The sequence below is a fragment of the Panicum virgatum genome, chromosome 7K (assembly GCF_016808335.1).
Source record: "Panicum virgatum strain AP13 chromosome 7K, P.virgatum_v5, whole genome shotgun sequence".
Taxonomy (NCBI): domain Eukaryota; kingdom Viridiplantae; phylum Streptophyta; class Magnoliopsida; order Poales; family Poaceae; genus Panicum; species Panicum virgatum.
The window spans coordinates 10140277-10148146 of record NC_053142.1 but is presented as its reverse complement, the minus strand read 5'-3'; the positions used below and the strand labels follow the sequence as shown (position 1 = coordinate 10148146).

The window sequence follows — 7870 nt, the reverse complement described above, 5'->3', positions numbered from 1 at the left end:
CTTCAAAGAAAAAAAAACATGGAATCTGCTTTAGCATGGATTTCTCTACAAATCCAGGTGTTTGAACAGATAATGATGTTAAAAGAATGTTCAATGTAAATGGAGGAATGCCAAAACGCCTCCAGTGACATAAGATGCTAATTCAAGACCATGCAAGATCAAAAGGGGGCCTTAATTTGTTTGTATTCGGTGATAAAACTTTCAGGCTGGTAGAATCTTGTGGCAAATATAATCATACCTAACTGTATTGCTCTCTGCCCCCCGTTTCATTTTGGAAAAATATTTCTTACTGCCCCACTTTACCAGAAAAAAATTGTATTCAAAGCTATTACAGTACTGAACTGTAAGCTCAAATTTGGTTGAACACAGTAACAAATAATCTCTTTTATGGCCCCACTCACAATGCCACTTACTGGAAGAAGGGTAAAATTCATGGGAGACATATATGCCTACATGGCCATAGAATCTCGAGTCCCAGCTGATGCCGGCATTGTCCCCTTCCACCCAGCAGTGCCCCTACGGAATCTCCCTTCTCCGCGACTTGGATCCATTCCCTCGGCAGCGCAATCAGCCTCCGGACCATCAGAAACCGGTGCTCCGTCGGCGGCCTACAAACGCATCAGCGAGCGGAAACATCAAATCAAGAAATCTGCCGCAGCGGCGGCTGAGAGCTGACCTGAAGATGACGACATCGCCGCCAGAGAGGTCCCCTTCGATGGTGTCTGAATCGGATGAACACTGAAGAAGAGAAATAATTCTGAAGAAAGGCGTTTTCTGAGAACGTTGGCGGGTTTTGAAATGGACTCGTTATGATTGGTTTATTACCGTCGACCAGAAATCGGGCGTGCAATCGCTGCCTGTAAACAGTTACTACGTAAAATACTTGTTTTTTTGCGAGGATCGTAAAAATACTTGTTAGTTCTACAGAAGGTTAAGTTGCTAATATCCAATCAAACATTATCAAATTGTACTATTTGTTGGTGCACACAAAAATTAATTTTGTAATCAGACAAATTATTTGGTGGTGAATTTTCATAGACTGGAAATTTTGTTCGAAATCTAGGATATATTAGCACCATGTGTTTTTCAGTTCGTTTCAATTCATGTGTTGTCGAGATGTAATTTGTGTTAGCTCATTGATGTGCAAAGAAAGCTCAGGCTGGTGTTGTTTTTTTTCCCTAGTCCATACAGTTTCCCGTAGATGCACATGCACTTGCTAAAGGCCGTAGACCTCTTTTTAGTCTCCAAAGACCATATATATATTTGGGGGTCGCTGGCCAGGTATATCATAGAGAGAACATGACTTTCCACTTAAGGTTTCAATGAACCTGAGAGCTAACCCAGCCTCTGGCCCTCGAAAGACCATGTATTCTTGTATTCCTGCTATACCTTGCTTAATGACTACTCCCTACGTTCAAATAATAATTCATTTAATATTTTTACCCAAAATTTGACCACTCATCTTATTTAAAAAATTGTGTAAAATGGATAAAATTACAATGGTCAGAGCACTCCCTCCATACCCGAAAAGAAAGTCATTTTGGACAAGATTTGAGTCAAACATTGGGAATATAAATCGTGAATAACTTTTAAGTTGTTGAGTTTCAAAATACAAAAGTCATATGAATATATCACTTTGTAATAAATATTTTTATAAAAATAAGAAGTCAAAGTTAAACTTTGGAGACCATGTCATTGTCGAAAATGACTTTCTTTCGAGTATGGAGGTAGTACGTATTTATAACCTGGACTAATAGCTCCGGGTGGTTGAGTTTGTACAAGACTTGTCTAACTTAGAAAATCTAAACTAAAAGGAAATATCAATATACACGGACTCCAATTTTCCTTTTATAGAGTCCATGCTGATAAAACTTCTTCATTATCGGATTCTTTCCATATACTCCATTGGACATAAAATTACCAAGCTTTGGTACAAACAGAACTATTCAGAGTACTTTTCAAAAATAATAATTTTAAAAGAAATATATTTATCGTAATAGTAAACTAAATATAATCATCATTTGACTCATGCCTACGAGCTAGCCATATTCACATAAAAATCCTAAATGTATGATTCCTGATTTTTGAAAAAGCTAGATTCAATCAAGATACACGCATGTTATATGTTTAAAAATGAGTATAATCTGGAGAGTCAAGTGGCAATATAGCTATATCAAACTGCACTGCACCATGATATAATTCATCATCATCATCGTCATTACTATTACTACTATTATTACTATCATCATCATCTAATTTTGATGGTGTGTTCTAGTGTCATACAACTATTGCCCAATAGTAAAGTTTAATTTCCCACCTTATAGTGTTGCAATTATCATAGTAGATTCGTAACAAGGACTGATAGAACTAAATATATATATACAGTATTGTCGGTTCTAGACATGAACCTGTCACTAATAGTTGGAGATCGAGTGATGGTTTAAATGATGTTTGTATGTAGTAACAAACCATAATCGACATAGAGTAATAATTGTGATGAACTGATGGTATGTAGCAAAACAAATTGTGATAGTCGTACATCATCACTTTTTTTTCTTTTGAAAGGTGTATCTTCACATTTTATTAATTAGACTGGCTTGACTTGTGTCTGGATGAGCTTGGACGGGGATACGTTTGGAAATGCGGTTACAGGTTGCTTCCATATTACAGAGTAATTGTGATGTGCATTTTCTACTTCATTTTCTTGGCTTTACACATTTTTATCTAAACATGTAAAATTCCACATTACAAATCATTATAGTTGAACCAACGAGCAAGTACTTTTTTTTGCAAAAAATAGCAATGAGCAAATAAACTAGAGAAATATTGTAATTGAAACAAAGATTTTAATACATTGTACCAGGCGGTAGCAGGCCAAGGCAAGTGGACACAACTCTAAAGACTTCATTATTATTGTCCTAAATTACTGAGAGGAGACTATCAAAAGATATGGCAACTATTGATTTATTCTTCCTATATATGATGCCTCCAACCGTTTGCAAATTGACATGATGAGTCTAGTTTCGGCATAAAAAGCAGGAACACCAGCCTTTGAACCCTCCTTTCATACACTTGCGCCCCTGAACAGAAGCATCGATCAGTTTTGCCTCAGTCCAACATTCGGTTTTGCACATCCATCCTGCACAGAATGGCATCGCAGGAGACGTATAGATGCAGTTGGCTGCAAAAAAAAAGGTATATATCCTCGTATCATTAACTTATAGTAAGTCCCCATGTCTTCTTGATTTCATGGAAAAGTCCATGAAACTAACAAAAATGTAAAACATTTTGAGTTTGTTCAGGGGAAAAATATGAGAACACCTTGTTTTTTGAATAAAAACAGAATTAGAAGACTAACAAAACCTACATATATACTTATGTGAAACTATCTGGGACCAGATAATAAGCATCAAACTAATAAGTTAGGACACAATAATCAAAAAGAGACATTAGCAGCACGAACTGGCCAAGCTCGCAGTCGCAGATGTATGATCTGCGTGTAGCACGAGCGCTAACAGAAGGCAGTAGAGAGCAGCCTGTTTTGAACTCATCTTCTTTGACATGGACAAGGTTTGACTGAATAGATAGGTATACAAATAAGCTTGTATTTATAGCATTCACCGTGAGAGAGAAAGAAGGGATCAGCGACCATTTCTCACCGAGGTTATAGAGGGGATGGGTGACCATTTCTTTCTCCATCTTACAGATAAAAGATCGTACATCATTCCTAAATTTTGCCTTATCTTTGGCGTGGATACTCTCACTTTGCTTTTTTTAGCTCCTTGGCATAAGGACTGCATGACTGAGAATGACTAAGTACTGTCAAATAGTCACTGCATGCGTCCATGCAAAATGCATAGAATCTTTTCCACTCGCCTTGAAGCCTGGATTCAGTGTGGGTGCTCGTCAAAGGCAATTTTTACGGTGCAAACAGATTCAGCACAACCGCGACCAATGTATTCGACTATTCGGATCAGAGAGAAGAAATCTTGCACACGTCCCGAATTCCTTCGGTGGCAAGTGGCAGCGGAGCTTCCTATCCATCCAGGTCATATAATCTTCAGCCCACTTGGCCCAACTAGTTTACCATTGCAGCCTACTACCAGATATTTTCTTATGCTCGATTCAACAATCTAGGAACTCTATGTTAAGATTTTGGTTAGACTAATTCAACATTTCATAAGGTCAACATTTCATGTGAATCAAATACCACACTTTCCACATTTATATCTACGTAGATAATAAATCTTCAAATACAACTACAAATTAGGTAGTTCGAATCCGAATCTCAATTAGGATATTATATAGTTAATTGGTAGATTTCCTTTTCTGTTTCCAAAACTAATTGATATTTTTTTTATCTTATGATGAAAAAACTTATTAAAACTAATGTTTCAAAACAAATACAAAGTTAATGTTTTGGCTCCAAGAAAATGAACATCATAAATGTCAGTCTGACGACAACCTCAATTTGAAGGAGTGTGTCGACTCAACGGATCGTTGTATTTAGAGTAAGCGTAAGGTCCGATCAACGTTAAGACAAGCACCACCTCCCAACTCCCATGGAGCTCCAAACTCTTAATGGCGATTAAAAAAACTTCCAGAATGTACCAAAAGCTCCCTGCGTTTCGATGTTCTTTACAAACATAGTCTAATATAAATTCTTCCGAATGAATGTAACTTGTTAGGGGCCAAGGAGGCCGCCATGTATGAGCCTCAAAGCGCCAGGTTTATGTCTCCATCGTCCTGGGCTTCTGCCTCCTTCCCCAATAAAACAGTTACCGCTACAAGCACTACAAGCGCATATATAACAATACAATACACTATCACTGCTGGGTGCAGATACGCCATAAAGTTCTGAAACCCTTCACGTAGCTTACCAAAACCAAATTCAGACGTCCATGCGTCACATCGGCTCCTACAACTGATCCTTATTTGTACAAACAGGGTAGCAGTCCAATTCACAGCCAGTCACTCGGTCCCTTCAGTAAAGTTGGCGGATAACAGAAATCGGGCAGAGTGCGGCTTTTTCCCCACGCTGCATCGCGTACTTCTTTGTGTGGAGATGGCACAGTGCGGCTCCGGCGACTGTCCACACGAAGCGGCACTTGCCGATGCTCTTGGTAGTCCTTGCGCGCTCGTAGACGATCTGGTAGATTGCACAGGCCTCCATGAACACCTCGGAGTGGTCCTGCCAGGTTTCTTCGAATTCTTCAGCACCATAGAGCAACAGCAAGTTTATTTATTGCTCATGAGCCATGTATATGTGCTGGCCTACCTTAGCTTATTCTTTATGGTTACAGACATGCCGGCAGTTATCAAGTAAGAAGATTGAATATGCTTACACGTTTATAGTATTGGTAGAGTTTTTGAAACTCATCGTCCTTTTCTTCTTTATCCAGATTAATAAGTTCCGTACTCTTTCTCAAGTACTCTTGGTAGCGGTCCTCCCATAAGGATGTGCATTTTGGGGTTGCCTCCACCTCAGTGAAGCATGGCAGCATCGTTATCTCTGATTACAACAAGCAAAAGAGAGACACGAGAAAATAAGTATATCTGCGTCGAAATATGTAGCTTCAGATTCATATTATTTAAGAAATTAGGAAAACAAGACCAGCTGATAGATAGCAACAGAAAATAATTCTGAGTTGCATACAGGGTATAGGGTATTCAATCACGGAAACACTGGAACTAAACAAGGTTGTCCAACATAAAATCTATTACAATTAGCTGCACAATAACTCTTGATAAGGTTGTTAGATATATATGTATCTTTTGTAGTTTCCCCGTTGTATAAAGGATTTTGTGCATATTTGGGCCTAAAGACCTCGTAATGAATACAAGTGCTATTCATAACATGGTATACAGAGCCAAAATTTAGAGTTAGAGTTCCTTTCTCTCTCCCTCGTTCTTCCTCTACACGTTGCACTTGCTTGCAAATCGTAGGCTGCTTCGTTGTGCAGCTTCCCCATCGGATCAATTCCTCTGTTTAGCCGCCCGCTCACCCGTCTCCCTCGCCCAGGAGCATCCTCGCCGGAGCCGCCTGCCCCCATCGCCTCTTGGCGCGCCCCGGGCCGCGCCGCCGCCCCTGCTCGCCTAGGTCCGGGCCGCCGCATCCGGCGCCCCTCATTGATCATGGTTATCGTGTAATTCTTGATTCTGACTCTTGTTGTATCCAGGATCGCATCACGGGTCTCCTAGTTGGTACTGGCCCTCGTCGACGTGATTCTCAGCATCTTTGAGAGCTTGACTGGCTAAGTGTTCCTTCCACTGCTTCTGCCAGTCTCGTGGGTTCTGTTGCATCTACATCATCCACATCATCTTTTGCTCAGTGGCATCATCGTTTGGATATCTATGTGGATTGCGCCTATCTACACTAGTTCATCGTGGTCTTTTAGGGTCACTCTCTGGTGATGTATTTCTAGATCAGTGTTAAGGTTGTTGATTAGGAAAACAACTCCAGCTTCCTTATTATTCTAGTGAGTCAGTGTCGAAACATCCTTTTGATCTTGTTCATTCTGATGTATAGGGTTCGGCCCCCCTTCATTTCGAAAGGAATCCATCGATATTATATCATTTTTATAGATGATTTTTCTCGCCACACATGGATTTATTTTATGAAAATTTTTTGTGAGGCTCTATCTTTCTATAAAAATTTTGGCAACATAATCCGTACTTAGTTTGATACTTCTATTAGGGTCTTTAGTGCTGATTCTGCTGGGGAGTATCTATCTGGAGCTCTTCGTCAGTTCCTTTTCTGAGCATTCTCTTGTTCTGTGTTGCTGAGCGTAAGCATCGTCATTTGCTTGAGACTTCCCAGCTCTTATGATTGCTTCTTCTGTTCTACCACATTTTTGGACTGAAGCTATTTCCACTGCCACTTATCTGATTAATATTCAACCCTCATCCTCTCTTCATGGTGGGATTCAGTTGTGGCAAGCTGCCTGACTATTCTTGCCTTCGCCTTTTTTGGATGTGTGTGCTATGTGCTTCTTGCACCTCGTGAGCGCACTAAGCTAACCACTCAATCTTTTGAGTGTGTTTTTCCTGGGAGATAGTGCTGAACATAAGGGGTATCGTTGTTGGGATCCTATTGGCCGTCGGATGAGGATTTCCCGAGAAGTTACTTTTGATGAGTCTCGTCCTTTTTATCCTCGTACTTCTCCTTCTGATGCTTCTCATGCATCTGTCATTGAGCCACTCTCTTTCCTACTTTTTCCTAATACTCCTATTACCCCTATGTTTCCTCCGCACCTAGTGCCTTCTTCTGAGGCTCCTGTTGAGTCGCCTGCGGTCCCTTCACCTATGGAGCCTTCTTCTATAGCCCTTTCTTCTATAGCCAGGGCGAGCGGCGAGCCGCAGCCCGAGGGGGGGACCCGCCAAGAGGCGGCGGGGCCCGACAGCAACCTGCCTAGGGCGGGCGGCGAGCCACGGCCCGAGGGGGCCAGATCCCGCCCAGAGGCGACGGATCCGGCGCCTGACGGCCGAAGGATGAGGTGAAGCGGGATGCCGCCAGGGGGGTTCGTCGGTGATGGGCGAAAGCAGCACTCGGTAGCCTCTGCTGCCACCACGGCAGCATGGGTAGGATGCGGGTGTTGCAGGAGGCCGCGGCTGCCACCACGACAGCGCGGAACAGAGTTGTCATCGACAACTTCCATGGCGGGTGATGGGGTACGACCCGATCTACTGCTGCCTGACGTTGTGGGGGCAGCGGACTAACGGGATCCGCTGCGGAGAAGGGCACTGCCCCCGCCGGAGATCATGAGCGACCTCCACGGGGGCATGCTAGGAGGCTGTCGAGGGGGCGCGCCGGCTGCGCGTTGGAGGACGACCGGCGACACGAGTAAGGAGGGGCACAGGTGGCAGCAGC

General features: G+C 42.1%; 1 long non-coding RNA gene across 1 annotated transcript; it reads right to left on the bottom strand.

Moving 5' to 3' along the window:
* Nucleotides 1-280: 280 nt before the first annotated feature.
* LOC120642876 lies at nucleotides 281-2538 on the bottom strand. The gene is made up of 2 exons (XR_005662765.1): nucleotides 677-2538; nucleotides 281-608 (listed from the first exon to the last, which is right to left on the bottom strand). It is a non-coding gene; the product is annotated as an uncharacterized LOC120642876 (long non-coding RNA).
* Between the last annotated feature and the right edge of the window lie 5332 nt (nucleotides 2539-7870).